At 52.8% G+C, this 20,204-nt stretch overlaps 1 protein-coding gene across 1 annotated transcript in view; it reads right to left on the reverse strand.

Annotated features, from left to right (window-relative positions):
- The window catches only part of CDH13 (cadherin 13), a 906,077-nt gene that overhangs the window by 191,561 nt on the left and 694,312 nt on the right, over positions 1-20,204 (reverse strand). The gene's annotated exons all lie outside the window — the stretch shown is intronic.

A 20,204-nucleotide genomic window follows, 5' to 3' on the forward strand; every position in this document is an offset into this window, starting at 1 on the left:
AAACCTGCTGCGATTGATCTGAGGCACTCAGACTTTAGTGGGGATGGGCAGCACTGAGGGGCTCTGTGGGGACCCGCCCCAAGTTCTGGCTCAGGAGGTCTGAGTGGGGCCTCTGCTTTCAAATGGCTCCCGGGGCTGCTGCTGCTTCTGGTCCACACCGGAGCATCACAGGGCTGGCCGACGTCCCCAGGCACACTCAGGCCAAACACACCCCTGCAGGTGTTTCCTCTTATTTATTTAGCGGCTGCCAGTGCTACTGGCTTGTACTCACCAAGGGCTACCCGTGCAGGACCACCTGCCAGGCCACAGTGCCATGAGGGAGCTGCTTTTGAGAGGCCCACCAAGGGCCCCAGAGGTAAGCAGCCTGCCGGGCCCTTCCGTGCCACCGCCGCCGGATTGGCCCCTATGGCACATCTAATTTCAATCATCAGAGCTCTTAGGATCCCACCTCCCTCTTCCAGTTTTACTTTTTGTTCTATTTTTACTCTTTATCAGGTCTCCTGTGACACTTTTAGTCTTTTTCTTCCATTAACTTAAGTGATGCTTTTCAGTATCAGAACTTTCGCCGCTTTTCAGTGAGATAAGCACAATGAAGCTGTTCATACGAACCGCTCACTCCGCTGTGTTCACCCTGAGATCAGGACCTGCCGGCTCTGCGTGATGTGTGTGTGCTGGAGCGAGGTGAGCACTAGTGTGGTGTGAGTATAGCCACAGTCCCTTCTCCTTTGACAAAATGGCAACGGCATCATAGTCTGACCACGGGGCTGGCTGTTCTTCAAGTGTCCTTCCTTGGCACAGCAAATGGTCCTCTCTCAGGTCCCAAAGTTTTTTTTCTTTTTGGTGCTGGGGATCGAACTCAGGGCCTTGTGCTTGTGAGGCAAACACTCTACCAGCTGAGCTATCTCCCCAGCCCTACCCAAAGTTTTTGAGAGGGGTTTCTAAGTTTTTTGGTAGGTTTCTAAGCCCTGAGAAACAATGACCTGCATTATCGGTTCTTTGAAGAGTCTTTTCTCTATGATTGCGCCCACCCCAGTTGTCTGCACCCATCTTTCCTTAGAGACGCCCACACGCAGCTTCTCAGACTAACCAAGTGCACAGGCGGGGGAGGAGAGCCACCTGTGTGCGTTGGACTGTTCGGATCTTTCTAGAAGTAGACGAACAAAACCCCACGCAAAGGTGGAGGTGAGACCCAGGTGTCGGGTCGCCAGCTTCTGTCCTGCCTGCGGGCCTCCTTCGGCAGGAGGATGAATTCTGGGCTGGATCCCACCCAGCAGCCGTCTCCCTTCACATTTCCTCATTCCTCAGGTTACCCTGGGCTGTCAAGATACCTCTAATTTCCTGATAGAATTTTGAGAAATGGAAACTTTTGCAAAAGAAAATTATTCTTTCATTGGTGTGTTGTGTGTTTTTAATATTCCATTAGACCCGGTCCACTTATCTCTATAATTTCAAATTTTACCGTATCGTTTATGGACCGCAAAAGGATTTTCACAGGCAAGTTAAGTCCAATTGTTGAATGGTGTGTTTATCGGTTTCCTCAAAATGTCATCTAAATTCCTATTTCACATTCTAAGATCTGTGCTGTGTTCTTTCTCCATCTCGGAGAGCGAAAAAATTACACACAACCAGCTATCACTTATAATATGAATAAAAAATGCTCTTCACTTTATCTGTGCTAAACCAATATCCCTGAAGAATTTAAATATCTCACTCTTTTTCTTTTATTTCCTATAAAAACAGCCCCAGGAGAAATCCATCAGACACATCTCGGCCATCCATTCATAGGGCTCCTGGGCTGAGTAAAGAAATCGAATCCCATTTGTAAAACAAAGCTGACACAATTTTTAGAAAGTCCATTAAAGTGGAGTTAATGACAGACAGAGAGGAGGTGTGAGCGTCCCAGGCTGTCAAGCCTCTGTCCTGGTCCTGTGCCAGCTGCTGCCTGTGTGACACAGACGACGCTCTCTCCTCCTCCTTAGCTTAGTCTCCTGTGCACCAAGAAGAACACAAGGTTCCCCAAACTCAGAGAAAGGACCAGAAGACAATCCATGGAAAATATTTAGCCCAATGCCTGATGTATAACAAATCTTTAATAGAAGTTAGTTCCCATAGTTAGCATTAATTATTACCACCTCCGTCACCACACAAACCAGAAAGATTCTCATAAGTCAAGCTGGTTCTACCCTCTGATTTCCTATTTTGCCTGGACTTTTCCTCTCTCATTCTATAAATCTTCTAACTCTTTTAGTCACAAGTCAGTAACTGTGGCCCAGGGGCCAGCCAAAACTGGCCTGCTGCCTGCTTTTGTTAATAAAGTTTTATTGATACATGGTCATGCTCATTCACTTATGTGTTGTTTAGGGTAGTTTTTGTGCTATAACAGTAATGGTGCGTCATTGCAGTCAAGATCCGTGGGCCATGATGACTAATTTAACACCATCTGGCCCCTTGTGGAAATAGCTGGAAGGTCATGGCTCTAAGTCCCCGGATCAGGTCCCTCCACATCCGGCCACCCTCCCTAGCCTTCCCAGTCACAGTTACTCCTCTGGCTGCATGTCCCTGGTCCCATGCATCCCTTTGCTATACAGAGCCCCCTGAGTGTGCCTCCCTGCTATGCACATGGACACCATCAAGCTGGGCATCCGCTCTTGTGTCTGAGACCCCGAGGTGAGACCCTTGGAGGGGTCAGGCCCTGAGGGCAAGAAAGGAGAGGGCTGGGGGAAGGGAGTCTGGACTCCTGGCTCTGAAGATAGGGGCGTGGAAAGGGGGAGCAGAGGCTTTTGTGATGTGTGTGTGCCACCAGGAAGCCACCTGGTCACAGGTAAGCGTCCACCCTCCAGGCACACGGAGCCAGGGGGACGCACACACGTCTGCCGAAGCTCTCAACTTCACAAAGTACAAAAGCCCTCAGATGGCCTGACCTTCACCACCACCCCTGCAGGGCCCCTCGTGTTTGCAGTAGCCCATTGTGAGGTTAGAGTTCAGGAGAGGGGACAGTCCCAGCCAGTCCTCTGCCGGGCTTCCTTCTGTTCTCTCGGAAGCAGATCCCAGGGCATCTTCAGGATGTTGTCCTAAAAGGCCTGCATGGGGAGCAAGACAGAATGGAAAGGAACCTCCCTGGGCAGTGAGCAGGCTACGGCTGTGGGTACTCTGTCTGCTCCTGCTGGGGTCCTCTGGGGACGGGCGGAACACATCTCAAGCTGGCTCTGCTCAAAGGGGAGAAGGGGTCTTAACCCACCAACTCCTGACTCCCAAAGGCTGGTGTGTGTTCCCTGAGCTTTAACCCCCCGAGCACATTACTGTTAGCAGAGGGAACCCCAGGTGGCCATCTGCAGTGATCACGCAATCCACCACCTGTACAGGAGTGGGGGCTCCAGGGAGGTGGGCTCAGGCGCTGCTGTATTATCCACCGAGTGTCAGAGGGCCCATGCTGGGAGTACGGGAGGCGGGAGGGACCACAACCATCTCTACTTCCCACCCCACCTCTTCCCTTACCTACTGCACCCCAACATGCATTATTGAACCAGACACTAGAAGGAATTGTCTGACCTGACCTGGCAGACTCTGTTTTTATTAAACGTATTAGTAAATTCTTACTAAGCAAAGCAACAAAACTCTTTGGTGCCAATTTTTATTTAAAACAAGAATGTCTGACACTTCACAGAAGAAATACAACTGATCAACAAACATATGAAAAAATGTTCATCATCTCTAGCAATTAAAGAAATGCAAACTAAAACTACTCTAAGATTTCATCTTACTCCAGTCAGAATGGCAATTGTTAAGAATATAAACAACAATAAGTGTTGGTGGGGATGTGGGGAAAAAAGGTACACTCATACGTTGTTGGTGTAAATTGGTACAATCACTATAGAAAGCAGTATGGAGATTCCTCAGAAATCTTGAAATGGAACCTCCATTTGACCCAGCTATCCCACTGCTTGGTTTGTAGCCAAAGGACTTAAAAATCAGCATACTACCATGACTCAGCCACATCAATGTTGATAGTAGCTCAATTCACAATAGCTAAACTATGGAACCAATCTAGGTGCCCTTCAACAAATGAATGGATAAAGAAAATGTGGTACATATACACAGTGGACTATTACTCAGCCATAAAGGAGAATGGAATTATGGCATTTCAGGTAAATGGATGGAACTAGAGAATATCATGCTAAGTGAATAAGCCAATCTCAAAAAACCAAAGACCAAATGTTTTCTCTGATAAGCGGATGCTGATCCATAGTAGGGGGCGGGTAGGGAAGAATGAAGGAAGTTTGGATTGTGCAGAGGGAAGTGAGGAGGGGGGTGGGATGGTGGGGCTGAGGAGGACGGTAGAATGAGACATGACTGCCCTATATACATGTATGCTTACACTACTGGTGTAATTCGGCACCATGCACAGCCAGAGGAATGAGAAATTATGCCCCATTTGTGTACAATGTGTCAAAATGCATTCTATTGTCCTGTAGAACCAATTAGAACAAATACAAAATATCAGCAAAACAACAACTAGAATGTCTGAGCTTGCTGTTAGACAGCTTAGGGGGCGGTGCCTGCAGGCAGGTGACCTGGGAAAGTGAAGGTCCGCCCTTAAGAACTGGGAATGCCTTGGAAGTGCTCCCTGGCTGCCCGTTCCTTCCACAGCCGTGACCGCCGCCATTCGAGGACGGAGACCAGCGCAAGTTAGCGCGGCTTCTGAGCCTGTCAAGGGCTCGCTCTCCACGCAGCTGGGCTTCCCAGGAACTTGGAGCTAGCACACCTACGCTCAGTCCAGGGTCTCCTGAGCCCTGCTAGACGCAAGGCCTCCCTGAAGGACCAGGCACTGCAGGCTCTCTCGAGAGGCCGGGGCTGGCAGAGTGGAATGGAAACGGTGTTTGGCCTGTGCCGATGCAGCCTCTGCACGGTAAATGTGATAGAAGCTGCTCCCGCCCTTTCCGCTGCAGCCATTTCCCCGCCCCCCAACTACTGTCAGCCTGTGAACATCCTAGCCAGCTGCTGCTTCATCAGTCAGCTTGCAAGTGTCCTCCTCCCTTACTGGTCCCGTTAGCCCAGCGGGATTCTTAAAGATGGCTTCACTGCCATCTTCTCTCTTGTCTTCCTCTCCCCCGACTTGCTTTCTTTGTCCTCCTTGCTTTCCACTCTCTCTAGCACGCGCCCTTTCCCCTTCCCTTTCTTTCCCTCTCATTTTCTCTCTCACCCTGCAGGGAGACACTCTGTGTGCTTAATAAACTCCCTGATGTGAGTTCCCGTGTCCGGCGTGGTTTCCGTGGGATCCCTTACAATAACAGCCCGCGGGAGAAAACCCAGAGGGAGGGAATCTCCACGCAGCCGGGTGGCCGCTCGGAGGAGGGGTAGCACTGGTTCTGGAAGGACACAGGCCCAGCAGCGGTTTAGCGGAGGGGCTCACACGCAGTAGTTTGCTGTTGCCCCGTAATGGATCACCCCATTTGCTGCTTTCAAGCAGTGACAAACGTGAATGATCACAGATGGTTTCCGGGCGTAGAGATGTAGAAGCTGCCCGGTTGTGTGGTCCGGGCCCGTTTCCTGGGAGTGAGCAATATGCTCTCAGCTGCGGTTACTGTGAATTTTGCCTGGGGCTTCCAAGGTGGGCCCCTCGCCTCGTGGGGAGTGGGTCCAGGCTATTGGGGGGCTGTGTTTCCTGCCGCATGGATTTCCCCACAAGGCCCCTGGAGCATCCTACGACACGGCAGCTGGTGTCTCCTATAGCAAGGAAGGCAAGAGTCACCCAGGCCTGGAGTCCATGCTGGGTGGTTTCTGCTCTGAAGTATTGGTAACAACTCATCCCCCGAGTGTGAGGCTGAAGAGCACAGAGTGGGGTGACTGGGCCACCTCGGGGGCTGGCTTCCACAGTCCGCGGCAGTAAGGAGTGGGCCAGCGGAGACAGTGATGTCACAGAACGTGGGGCGAGGGCAGAGGGGCAGGAGATAGTCAGAAGTGTGAGTCAGACGAGTTCAGACCAAGGGGAGGGGACAGAGGGATGGGGGCCCCTGCCTGCCTCCCCCAGCTCAGTGGCCGGCCTCTGGATAAAAGCCATGGGCACCCACAGCCGTACTCACGTCCGCACCGTGCGTCCTTCTGAAAACTGACCACCCAGAGGGACCCAGGGGCGCCACACTTTGAGAGGTTGCTAGGGCTCTGCTGCACCCTCTATCCCGACCAGCCTGGCTCCAGACCCAAACTAGGAGGGAAGGGCTCCCGTGGACAGCGACTCCTTCACCCCTTTCCACCTTCGGGCCCTGCGTGGAGCGACGGGCCGTCTTGGTCTAGAACGACTTCGGATCCTGTTGCTGCGATAGCCTGTGAGCTGGGGGTGGAGTCCACTTCCACCCATCCCTGATCCTGTGAACCTGGGAGGGTCAATGCCTTCTCTGACCTGGGGCTTCCTGCTGGTTAGGATGGGCGTGACACACTGCCAGGGAAGGCCGAAGGAACGGAGGCCTCTGCACAGGCAGGCACTTGACATGCCTGGCGACGGGGATCTTTAAATCGTCACGCCGGGACTGCAGGTCTTGGTCTCGTCAGTGGCCCTGACTGTCGTCATACTGGGGTGAGGTTTTCCACGACGCCCATCAACCTGACAAGCATGGCTCTCTTTGGGCAGAATGTTACCGAATACATTCCTCTGGTGCTCACAAGCCGGCCAGTTCCTATCAATTAGTTGTCAGGCTGGCTGTGAGCGACGGATCAGCGTGGATTTCCACTGGGCTTTCGAAATTAGGGATCACAGTGTTGTCCAGGGGCCACTGAGGTGAGACGGGCCCACCTGCTGGACCTCACAGTGGTCACGACTGGAAAGGGATTCTTGTCTCTGCAAGTGCCGGGAGGCAGCTGGGATCCTGAGGCCAGGGCTGCTTAAACGTAATATGCTGACAGTCCTCTGAAGCTCAAGTCCAGGGCTTGGGATGGCTGGACGGCTTCCCCAGGGCGGGAGGCAACCACAGTGGGGTGCCACTCTTGGGCATTTATGAGCCGGTGCCTTCCTTTCCTGACTCCCTGCTGTTTTTACAGAGAAGGATCTTAAAGCAGGAAAATTTGATGCTTCTTTTGAGGTGGATTTTCTTCTTAAAAACTATGTTCACATGTCACCATGAGACTTATCTGGCAGGACACTAATTGCTTGCTTGTATGAGCATATATCCTATTTTTATAAACACCACTATAAACAAATGTTATTTAAAAAAAAAATCCTTTGAAGTGCCTGCTCTTGTCACTGGTGGAGCCAGGTAATCTTATTATCTGCTCTCCACCAGCTGCTGTCAGGGCCCGAGCGGCTCCTTCCCGGCCCTGTGGGGATGAAGCTGTCATCTCCCATGGACCCCGGTCAGCTGGAGGGACACAGCTCCCAGGATGGGCACTGTGCCTGGAGAGGCCATCGTGCCAAGCGCAGAACGCTAAGTCCCAGTCAGAAGCACCTGGTCTGTTTTCCAGCCCTGTGACAGAGAAGTTGTCACTGGAGACTTGCCTGCCACCGCTGCAGGTCCAGCAGTAGGGACATCCCATCTGTTGGCAGCTTTATGATGGCATTGACCCTTTTATTCCACCTAGAAGGAAATTTGCTGTGTTCTGGGCTTAACAAGCCCTTCTAAAGACACTTCACACGCCGCGGGCCCTTAGGAGAGAAGAACAAGTGTGTGTTGGCCTCCACTTCTCTGGCCTCATCCTCTGGGTACGGCGACATGATGGCATCCAGCCGGGCTCTTCTCCAGGGCCCAGGGACCAGCCAACAGGGCAGAATCGGATTAAATCCAGCCCAGGTCCACCTAGCAAGCCACATGAGGCCATCCACTGAGAGTCAATGACTTTTCTTCTTACTATACCAAGGTGGCTTATGGGCGGGGCGGGGGCTGCTGGGCTCTGTCCTGCTGCCCCCACTCCGCCCTGGGGAAGGAACCGGGTCCTTGTCCACTGAGTGTGGCCACTCCCAGTGGGTTCTCACCCCCACTCCTCCCTTACCCCCTCTGGCTGGGGTGGAGTCCTCCTAGGTGAGGTGACGTATCACTGTCCCTGCTCCATGCCTGGCCAGGCCCAGCTCTAACTCAGGCGAGGAGCATCAGCGAGTTTACCCAGCCACGGACGCCAGCCCTGCCCCACAGGTCTGCTCCAACTCTAATGAAGCTCTGGCTCAGTCCCCAGGGTCCCTCTTCTCTTTAGGAGATTCTATTCTGAGAGGGGATCACAGGCGTTGCGTGGTCGCTGGAATGGACAAGGCCCCGCCCCCTGCTTTGGCTCAGCTGCAGATGTGACCATCTCATGTACCGAGTCCCCACTGTGTCTCATGGGCCTCGACAGGACTCAGAAGCAGGCTCCCGTGTGCACTTGGTAAGGCTGGGCTGTGGAGGGACAGCAGGACTGACAGCCCTACTGTGGAAGGGAGCCCGGGAGGCCGTGCGCCTTCACCGACTGGGGCTGACTGGCAGCTGCCTGGTGGCCACTGACCTTCCCGAGAGGCCTGGGCTGGCCACAGTTCTGCGCTGTGCTGCTCTGGCCTGGGGTCCACCTCTGGTCAGGACACTCCCGTGCCACCTCAGCGGTTTATCAGGGGGTCATGGGCGCTCAGAGCTTCCCACATGCCCACAGCTGGGCGCCTCACACAGCGTCTCCTCCACACCGCCAAACCGGCAAGCAGGCAGTCCCGTTCCCCAACAAAGTGCCACTGGCTTAGTGACTTGGGGACAATGTGCACTTGGCACTTCACAGTCCCAAAGGCCAGAGACCTGTAGCAGGTCTCACTGGGCTCAAATCAAGAGGGAGCGGAACTGGGTTTCCCCAGGCTCCAGGGACAAGCTGTCCACCATTCCCAGCTTCTGGAGGCCACACCCCTTGGACGTGGGTCCTTCCTCCATCGTCAAAGCCAGCAGGCTATTGGCCTAAACCCGTCCCTAACTCAGCCATTCCCCTGCCACCCCCCCTTTATTAGGACCCTGTGATTACATCAGGACCAAATGGATTATCCTGACTACTCTCAAATTTGAATGTCCCTGATTTAACACATTGGCAAAGTCCCATTTGCCCTGGGTTAGGTCACATATTTGTAGGGTCTGGGGATCAGGATGAGGACATCTTTGGGGGGACTTTACTTTGTCTTCTATAAAGGTGATGTTATGAGCTCCATTTTACAGTCAAAGACACTGAGGCTCAGAGAGGTTAAGTGACATGGTCAAGGTCACATAGCTAATGAGACACAGGACCAGTGGAGGTTCTCACAGCTCCGGAATCCCTAAGCCCCCTCTCTGAGCCATGGCATCACACAGGTTTTCTAATGCAAGGGTGGAGGGAAACTGAGTCAAATCTCATAATTAGTGAAAAGTCTCAAAGCCAAGAACATAGGCATTCCCAGCACAAGCTTCATAAAACACAAGGTTGTTCTTTAGACGTCTGTCAAGACATGCTCATTAACAGGGCCCTGCTTTCCTTCCGCAGCCTAAGGGAGCAGACAGGGCGGAGGCTGTGAGGCCAAGTTCAGCCCGCTGACTCCCCAGCTTGAGACTCAGCAAGGCATGCCGGCTCTTGGGCACTGTTCTGCCAAACTCCAAGCAAAGGGCATGGGAAGCCAGCCTCCCAAGGCTCCCGGGCCACCGTGGCCCTCATCTGATGACTGGCAGAGGACAGGGAAGCGGTGAGAGCCAGGCTGTGGCTGCCCCATGCTGGGCCCATCACCGTGCCTCCCAAGCGAGATCGCCCAGCACCGAGACAGGGAGGGAGGGAGAGCCCACAAGCCCGTCCCAGAGTCCCAGGGTGCCAGGGTGCCAGGGTGCCAGGGCCCAGGGTCAGAAAAGGAGAATTCCAGACCCCTCCAAGCTCTGTAGAAACAAATGAGCCCACAAAACAATGTGGGAGAATAGACGAGGACATATCTGAAGGGATTTAATTCTAGTTCCCTCTTGGGCGTCCATAAATAGAGATGCCTTCCATGAATTTCAGCAGCCTCTTCTACAGCTGTTCTTTGCAAAGGTCAAGAAGTTTCCATCTCCCACGTCTACCCTAAAACACAGACACGGCCACGCGCCCTGCTGCCTGCTGGGATCTGAGAGGAGAGGTGAGCAGCTGGTCGCTGTGCATTGGTGACCGGCACCATCGCTGGGGAGATCACTGCCCCGCTGTCACTTAAGGAAGCCAGGATGCCTGCGGTTTCGGTTGCGGAAGCTTTGGCAAGACTCACCTTCATACACCTGTGCACACACCTTCTCCTACGTTGGGATGCTGTGCCTACCATCTTGGCAATGCTGGCGAGGCCAGGAAGACCCAGACAACTCACGAGGAGTGACCAGCTGAGATGGAAAGCAGTCAGTGCACTCGAAGGGGACGTGTGGCCACCTGTCCTCCCTTCATGGTGTCCCCTCCCAACCCGAGTCCCTACCTCAGGACCCCAGACACACCTGCTTTCCAGAATGACTGACAGAATTGTGTTTTCATCGCAAAAATCATCTCTGGTCATCATATCCAAACTAGAAACCGCAGACGACAGAGACAACCGGCCGCAACCCCAGGCTGCTGTGCTGGTGCCAGTTCACCCCTCCTCCCCTGCCCTCTGAAGAGGGAGGAATGGGCCAGTTCCAACCACTCGGGGTGTGTTCTGAGCTGTGGCCAGGGAACCCTCTGAGAGCATTCATGATACCAGAGAAGAAGGTTTAATGACATGCAGATCATAACAAGGGCCACCGGTCACTCAAACAATGACATTCCCACTGCCACCAGGGTGGCAAGAGGCGAGGCTGGAATGGACACTGGAGCGACATGGCTCTTATATCTGCACTGTGGGATCACTGCGGCCCTGGCCAGACCGCCAGGCACACACTCAGGGCTCCTCCGCCTCCGACCAGGGGATGTGACCAAACGCGAATCAGAGTCCAGGAGGTGCTCTGCGGGCCACCTGGCAATCCGCGGGCCTCTCTGTCCTGGGGTTCTGCATCCAGGGATTCAATCGAGGATTGAAAATATTTGAAAAAGACCTGTGTCTGTACAGAGTAGTAAAGACCCCTCCCGTCAGTCCTCCCCGGACACTAGAGTGTCACGATTACTTACACTGTGTCTGCGCCGTGTCGAGCATCATAAGCAATCTGGAGGTGGACTAAAGCACACGGGAGGCTGTGCATACTGGGTACAATGACATTGTAAGTAAGAGCCTCGTGCAGCCCAGGGTTTTGGGGTCTGTGGGGGATCTTTAACCAGCTCCCTTTGGACATTGACGGGAAGCTGTACAGTTTCCACATCATTAAATGCTCCTTGGCCACACCATTTTGCATTATTTAACAGAATTCCAGTGTAGGACACCGCATAATTTCTTGAAAAGTCCCTCATGGCTGAGCCTTTAGTTTGGCTCTTTAAACAAAGATCCACGGAGCCCCCTTTGCTAGGCCTCTGCAACCCTTGCATGATGGGGCCTTGCTGGGTTCAAGAACATCAGGGGTGCCTTCGAAGCCACACCATTCTTACTTCCAACAAATGAGCTGCCTTGGTTTGTATCTCCGCCCTTGCTCTGGAGAGGGCCTGTTTCCAGAGCCTCCTGACCAAACAGTGGGAGCCACCCAGCCTCAGTGAGCTGGAATGGGCTCCGTGGCCCCGAGGAAGCCACTGGCCCATCGGATGACAGGGTTCACAACCCAAGGCCTGATCAGAACAAAAGTTGCACCAAGACATCGCGGTGCTGAGCTGTCCTGCGTTGAGACGTGGGTTAAAGAGGGGTTTCTCCTGTGACATCACCTCTGACTTCGGGAGGACGCTGATTCAATAATGGGAGAAAAACATGCCTGGGCTTCGCAGGAGGCCAGTGTGTGTCCGGACCTCACGGAGCCTCACCTGCAGAGCTTGGTCCTTTACCAAGCTCAAGATTAAGTTAAATACGAAGCAGCAGTACAGCCACCGCATGGGGACATGTTGCAGAAGCCATGTGTCTTCTCAGTGGAGTTTATCATCATGGCCCGAATGACAGGTTTTGTGGCAACGGAAACGGCATTGAGAGGCCTAGGGGTCTTCAGGGAAATGCCTCGGGCCTGGTGAGGGGGTCTCTCTTTGTCTTCGGGTGGCAGTTTTCCTGCAGACGTTCCCGCCACATCTGCAGAGACCTGATTCCAACAGCTCAAAGTTCGGCTCAGAGAAGAGCCCCTCACCTGGGACTCCTTTGTCCCCACCTCCGGGACCCTGCACCCCATTCCTCCTGCTGTTGGTACCCTGATAGAACAGAAGCAGCCATTCCCAGATGGCCACAGTGAACTTTAGACTGTCTAGATATCTCTATTTTGCTATTTTTAGGTTATATTAGTTGTTTTGATCATTGCATCAAATTTTGAGTTTAGAATTAATTACCTTAGATTGACCTGTGTCTTAATTATGAGGGAAATGAACCATGCTACCAAAAAATGAAAGCAGACCCGTCGTCCCTGACCTGGTTCCTGTCCCTACCAGTGCATTTCAGTGAGAATTCATCAGTGTGATTTGGCCTGTGCAGAAGGGATCTTGAACTTAGACACATGCAGACACACAAGAATCAACTCCTGAAACTGCTGCCTTCCCCACTCTGACCCATGACCCGCTAGGTCCAAATCCTGTCTGCTGTCTATATTGGACGGCTCAAGGGCTAAAAGTTGCTTTTTATAGCTTTTAGAATGGTTTTATTAACAAGATAAGTACCTACATAATATCCTTGGCTTTGCTCATTGACCTTTAAAACCTAAAAAGATTTACTATCTGGCTCTTGGAGAAAAAGTATGTCCACCTCTAACCTAAGAGATGACCCTAACTTGCAATCCCTTTCACTGCTAGTTGTGACATCAGAACGGCATACAGCCCACCAAGTGGATCAGACCCTTTAGAAACCCCAAATGTTCTAATTAGCAACGCCATCAACAGAGGAGAGAGCCGAAGAGGTGCCCTTTAAAACGAGAGAGGAAGCAGTGTGGATCCCAGGCATTTTGAGATGTCATGACATCTTGAAATGGTTTCTTGCTGCTCTGTCTTAGGCTAAGCTGTGGCTTCTGGTCTCCTTTCCCTGCACTGAGGCAGTGGGAACCTCCAGCAGCCATGGTGGGTCCCGGCAGGGAGCCCAGCACATGGAAGGTAAGACCCAGATGGCGGTTCTCCAGAGACTTCCAGTCACTGCTAAGCACTGGTCATTCCCCGTGCGCCAGGAGCAAAGCTCGTCCGTAGTTCTCCACCAGTTTAAGCCAGAACCCGACTAGAAGATCCTCCTCAGCTGGAGGATGGTGCTCCAACCAGGACCATTAACACGCAGGTGGTTTGAGAGCCCTGTTACTTTAGCTCAATAATCGGGAATTCTGCCGGTCAAGCAAAACTCACATTAACACGTCAGTTATAGCACCGGGCGATCAAGGCAGAAAAACAAAGTTCTCCAAAAGAAAGAAGTTTTCTGGGACAGAAAAAGTTCCTCAGTATTTAGGGCACTTCACATAAAGTGAGATGGAGAAATCGAAAGTGACAGAAAAGCAGAGGTTCTCTAAATTCATCACCACCCTGTGCTTTTAAGTTATTTTTACCATATAAAAGCCAAAAGAAAAAAAAAAAAAAAGAAAGAAAAGAGAAAGCTTAGAGAATTAAGCATTTGTCAAATCCCAAAAGATGAGTCTCTCTTAATGACAAAGTGAAGTGTCTCGGTCCACCACGTGCCAGGGACGGCTGATTGTCTAGTGCTTTAAGATGCACACGAACGGAGCAGACAAAACAGGCTGTTAATCTCACAAGCAGACAGGCTGGAGAGGGAGCTGGTCCCTCCCTGGGTCGGCCGGAAGTCCCGAGATCCTCTCCCTGGCACAGAGCCCAAGGTGCCCCTTGGTCCCAGCCTCCCCCTCAGTCCCAGCCACTCTCTCCAAGTCGGCTCTGCACACTGCTCAACGGGGGTGGGTGTGGATGGTTAAATGAAGGTCGACGGCTTCCTGTCTGCAGCGGGATATACACCTTTCATCCTGAGATGCCCCAGAAGCCCCGGAGGCTTCTGCCACCTCCTGCCCCTTCTTCAGAGCTCTCTTTGCCACGCCCCACTTCCTGTCTGGCCTCTGCAGCTCCTCTCCCATGAGGCCCTTGGCCAGCCCCCTCTCTCCTCCCCCAGCCTCCTCCCTCCTCCGCCAGCCTTCTCCCTCCTCCTCCAACCTTCCCACTCTTCCCCAGCCTCCTCACTCCTCCTCCAATCTCCTCCCTCCTCCTCCAGTCTCCTCCCTCCTCCCCCAACCTCCTCATCCCTCTTCCAGCTTCTTCCCTCCTCGCCAGCCTCCTCCCTCCTCCTCCAGTCTCCTCCCTCCTCCCCCAACCTCCTCCCTCCTCTTCCAGCCTCCTCACTCTTCCCCAGCCTCCTCCCTCCTCCTCCAGCCTCCTCCCTCCTCTTCCAGCCTCCTCACTCTTCCCCAGCCTCCTCACTCCTCTTCCAGCCTCCTCCCTCCTCCCCAGCCTCCTCACTCTTCCACAGCCTCCACAGCCTCCTCCAGGCTCAGTTCAAACAGCCCATCTCAGCGTGTTTGCTATTATCCGTGTATTTCCAGACCAGGCAGCTTCACCTTTTACCCTGGGGTCTATGCAGTGTGTGGGGTTCCACAGGCTTTCGTGGGTGCTCAGTACTTGTGTGTCCACACTCATCCTGACACTCGGGAGCTGGGTCATTTGGGCATTCTGCTGAACTTGAGGGACGGGCGGCGCTGCCTGTGGAACAGGGCACTCCCTGGCCCTCTGCTTGCGGACCTCATGGTCCATCACAGAACAATGGATCTCACTGCTCCGCCGGGGCGGTGAGCAGGCGAGGGCCCGGCCTGCGCTCCGTGCGTCTTCCCAACAGGCCTATGGAGAAGCGATGGCGCCATCCACGAGGCACCAAGGCTGTGGAGGGGCTGAGGGACTTGCCCAGAGTGCGTGGCCGCTAGGAGGCGGTGGTGGCCCAGCACACAGCATTCGAAGGCCTGGCCTCTGCCCTCGGCTCCTGCCTCTCAGGTGCGCTGACAGCTAGGCTGAGGTCACACTAGGCATCTGGACACAGCCCTCGCTTTGATTGATTGGTGGCCAACCTTAGGACAGTGGGGAAAGTGGGTTGAGTCGCCAGTGGGGTCCTGGGACTGGTCGACGTCTCCGAGAATCGTCCTGAGTGTGGGAGTGGGGGAAGCCACTTGTGCACCTGCCCGGCCCCTTCTGCCCAGGGTGCCATCAGCCTGGCTCTCCTACAGCTGCAGGATTCCAAGCCCTGGGGACGTCCCACTCTTTCTTGTGACACAACAGAGCAAGGTCACACACAGAAGAGCTCACTATCTGTGCTTTGTTTGCAAGGATGATACATTATTTTAAAAATAATCCGGCAATTTATTTACATTTCCTTTTTCGTCCTCTACTTTCTCAGGAGGGATTCAAAAATGGAGGAAATTATCCCTACAAAAATATTTATGACTAAATAGCGCGTGGAAATGGTACTATCTGATTCCGATCCCGCCCACCCAAATAGGATGTGCTCGGCAGTGCAACTGGATCCTGTGATTCTCACCAGCGGTCACACACGACGATAATGAGAGAAGTGTTAGCCTTGGATTAGAGCAGCCCCAAACACTTATTTCCCTAACAATGTGACTGCTACTCCTAATTTTTATTGGAGGGCCAGGGGAAACATGATCCCTGATTTTTTGCTCTTGTTTTGGTGGATTTCTTCAGTGTGCTTCTGGACCTGTCCCCTGCAAGGCTGTTTTAACTCGAATCACTTTGGCCAGACGCCGAGTTCTCCTCTGGCTCACAGCTGACCATCCAGCTCCACCAATCTCTCTGCAGGGAAGTTCCCTACATGGTCCCAGCTTGCTTCTCTGACATAGGCAAGAACCCCTGAATATCTCATAGCAAATAGATGTCTATGAATTTTAAAATGAAGCCCATGTGTCACCCACCATGGAAGGAAAATTCTCACAATATTCACATTTAGCTTAAAATAGGGACTTTGTGAAGCTTCAGAAAAATCCTTTACCAGCTGAAAATAGAAAACCAGAGACATTCCTGGTCCTGATGCCTCTCAGTACATGTACATTTTGGTGGGCTGGCTGTCACCTCCCTTAGGTTGTCTGGAAGATAATACCAATAAGGTACAAACAGATCTGAAGACAGGGGCGTGCTCAGCTCTAACTCCTTGAAGGACTAATGATACTTGCACAATGCAAATGGCAAGGCCACTGCTTTTTAAGGTCCTCTCCTGGAAGCCATTTCCATTAAAAGAAAAAGAAAAAGAAAAAAGAAACAGAAACCCTGGCCATTAGCTGCTCTGAGTAGTTGCAAATTGTGGTTGTGTTTGGAAAAGTTGGCAGATTTCTGCTGATGAATTTCAGTCTAGCAGCCAAGATGATCAGCTAAATAAGCCATTTATCAAACGCTAGAGACCTTTATCTGATTTTATTTTGTAGTGCAGTCAGACATAGTTTAAAAACATAGACAGAGCTGCCAGGATGGAGTGGCTAAATATGGCTGTAGAAAAGAGTAAAACAGTACCTCAAATGAACCCAATTTCATTTTGCTGGATATATGGCCTTATTTTCTCCAAACATTTCCCCAACTATTTAAGCAAGAGGCACAGATCCTCATGTGTATCCGTTCACCTTGCTGTTTCTTAGAGCCCACTGCAGTTCCTGGAACAAGATAGGTATTAGGTGAATAAATTAGATGATTGGTTGATTATACAAGGGTAAGACGAAGCTCTCAACTAAAATAATTTCTTCTGTTTACATATCCACACTAGAATGCGGGTCTTGTGGTATGTTCTGAGCTAATACAAACTGGAGAAACACAGATCATCCTTCCATTCACCCACCCATTCATCCATCATCCATCCACCCACCCATCCATCATCCATTTACCCACCCACCACCCATCCACTCATTCATTATCCAGCATCCATCCATCCACCCCTCCATCCATCCATCAAGCACATCTTCGCCAAATAGCTATTACATGTCTGCCACTACGTTGGGCAATGGCAATGTGTGTATGGGACAAAGGTCCATCTTTACTTTAGGAAGTGGAGGGGTTTCAGACAAAGCGCATGGATGAGCTTGTCATGGAAAACGATCTGGTTTCTGAGTGAAACTTGATATCCGTTCATGACATCAAGACGAGTTTACGATACGGAGGGGAATAAACAGCTGCTCGGCTGATCTTGCGCCTCAGCCATGGCCTCCCTCTCGCTCACGTCCTGCCTTCCTTTCTCCTCTCAACAAACATTTTTTGCTTCAGGAATGTGCTAAGGGCTGGGGCCGTTCCAGGAACCTCTTTCCTCCTGAAGCGTGGAGTGTGGAGAAGAGCAGAGTGAGCTCCTGCTGAGCTGGCCCAGGTGGGACGTCCTGGGCAGTGGGAGAGAGGGAGGAGGAAGGACTCGATGGCAGCATCTGAAGGAGCACCACCCCTCAGCCCGACAGTCCTCATGAAATGCAAGAGGCAGGGAAGGTGAACAGGCAGGGTCAACGTGTCCACTCAGTGCCGGTCACCTCCCTGGATGCGTGTCATCTCAGTCTCTGCCCTGAGCTGACACCTCCTGCTGGGGTCCTCCTTGGGACAGGGGTTCATGAAAGAAAATGCACTCTGTGGGGACTCAAGATGAAGACTCAACGTCCTGTCGAGAGCTTGCGAGAACCAGCCGCCTCCACTCCCCAGACGGCACGGCCTCCGCAAGACAGCAGCCACCCTCACCGCACTGCTGACCTCTTGTCTACACTCGCCACAGGCCACTCCCACGCACGCCATTTGAGATACTGAGGGGACAGTGGGCCGCCAAACTCACAGTCCACTGGAATCACACTGATGTCCTAGGCCCTGGAAGTGCGCAGTGCGGGCTCTGTGCCGCTGGCCCAGGATGCCTCCCAGCCACTCTCCAGAAACAAACATGGAAAACAGCCCCACAGTCCTGCGGAAGGAACCTGCCACCTCCACGGGACTCCTGGGAAGCAGCCCAGCCTCAGGGAGATGATGGTCATGCAAACTGCAGGGACACCACCGGAAACCCACGTGCAGGTCTGGCCCTTGACCTATGTGGAGCTGGACTTGGCACTTAGCCACGGGGCCGCTGAGCCCTGCACCCCGCAGCTGCCTCCCAGAGCCACTCTCCTTCCTTCAGAAGGGCAGCGTGGCCTGGATCGGCGCCAACCTCTGGACACCCTCAGGGACAGTGGCAGCCTGTGTTCATCTGCATTGATTCTCCGGTGTCGGTGGAATCGTGTTCGCCCTTTGGAGGCTGCCTGGGCGCGGTGGCCGGGGACACATGGCTCCCACGGTGACGCCGCGCTGGGCGAGTGGAGGCCCAGGGGAGAAGAGTGAGCGCTGGAAACGCATCTGTCCCCAAACAAACTTAAAGGGCAACGCATTCCACCTTCCCAGTTCAGTTTGTAAATAGACTCGCGAAATATTTCCTCTGAGAACAAAGAGAAGCTGAGGTGGTATTTCATCTTCCCTGGTGAGGAGAGGAACTCGCGAGGAACTTTGGGGAAAGGGTTTGGGAAGCTGGTTTTGTGTGTGTGTGTGTGTGTGTGTGTGTGTGTGTGTGTGTGTATGAGAGAGAGAAAGAAACAGATTGTGTGTGTGAGATTGTATAATTGCGTGAGATTGTAATTGTGTAGGTGAGATTGTGTGTGTGATTGTGTGTGTGTGGGTGAGGCTGTGTATGTGATTATGCATGTGATTGTGTGAGACTGTGTGTGTGAGGTTGTGTGATTGTGTGTGAGACTGTAGTCATGAAGGTGAGGTTGTGGTGAGAGACTGTAACTGTGTACGTGCATACACATGTGCTGGGTGGAGGACAGGAGGTCTGGGGAGCCATCACTTGCCTCCGAAGAAGAAAACGTGGCCCCCGTGAAACAGGAGGTCTGGGAGAGGAGGGGAGACCACGTGAAGGAAGTGGACCCAGTATTTTCCTACCTTCCTATTTTTTTAACTAGACACAATTACATTCTCCAAGTGACAATCAGAATCGAATGCAAGTCTCCTTCTCTTTCTCCCTTCCAATAATTTCCCATTCCTCGCTGCTGTTTCCTAGACCCAGACTCCAACGACCTCAGGGTCACTTTCAGCTAATTCCTGCCGGTGTTCCTCTAGGCCAACACACACACTGTGGGGACCCCCAGAAGCACGCACTGCGTTGGGAAGAGGCAGACACACCTGCCCAAGACCACAGTCTCTGCTCCCGAGGCAGGTGCACTCTCGGCCAGCACCGCCCAGCACAGCTTTGTGTAGCGTAGGGTCATCCGCCACAGCAGCCACCAGCTACAGGTACTGCTAAACCCTTGAAATGGGGCTAGCTGACCCCAAAACTAACGTCAACATCTTAATTTCAACATAAATTACTCCTATAAAGGAGCGCAGTGATCACTTATTGGATAGGGAGGCTCTAACCCGAGACGAAGGACAAGAAGGACAAGCTCCAATTTAAAGTAGTACACAGCACGTGCCATGGCCTGCAGGTGTGGCCAGAGACGGGGCCAGCGAGTTGTGGATGACTTGGAGGACTCGGGTGGCTTCTCAGAGAGCTTGATCCCACCCAGAATCTTGGATGAAACTCAACACAGGAACACAGAGGAAGAGGAGATGAAGGGACATTGCAAGCCACGCCTGTACTTCAAGAACCCGGGGAAATGCACAGAGCCACTGGGACCCCTCGGGGCTCATGGAGCAAGAGTGCGTGCCACAGGTGGAAGTGACCCCAGCACTAGGTACTGCAGTGAGCCAGGACCAGCAGACTGCAGGACACGGGGCCTGGGCAGGCGGAGCGGGGCTGGAGGGCGGGAAGCACAGGCTGGCCGGTGTGCTGTGTTTAAGTCTCGGGATGGACCTGGGACTCAGGAACAGCCGGCCTGAGGGGCACATTAGATGGGGGAAGGACCTGCTCAGTCTAAATGGGACAGCTGACACCCAGCTCCACGTGGCCATCACACTACATGTGCCTGAATGTATGCGTGTGGAAATGAGGCCCAAGGTTTCCAGAATATCAGATTTTCAAAAAACCTGGAAAGAGGAATTGTTTCAAAGACATATAAAATCTGAGTATTTGGACATGGACGGCAATTCCAAAAGCTTTAAAATACTGGGCAGAACCCAGGAGCCAGTGTGTGGACTGGTGGGGCCCAGGGAGCCCGCTGTGACGCGCGACAGGTGAGATTTCACAGAGAGAACCTCAGGGGAAGGACAGGGGTCAGGAAGAGAGGCTCAGCGAGCACAGGGACGAAGCTGCTCCA

The sequence above is a fragment of the Sciurus vulgaris genome (assembly GCF_902686455.1).
Source record: "Sciurus vulgaris genome assembly, chromosome: 17".
In the NCBI taxonomy this organism is placed as follows: Eukaryota; Metazoa; Chordata; class Mammalia; order Rodentia; family Sciuridae; genus Sciurus; species Sciurus vulgaris.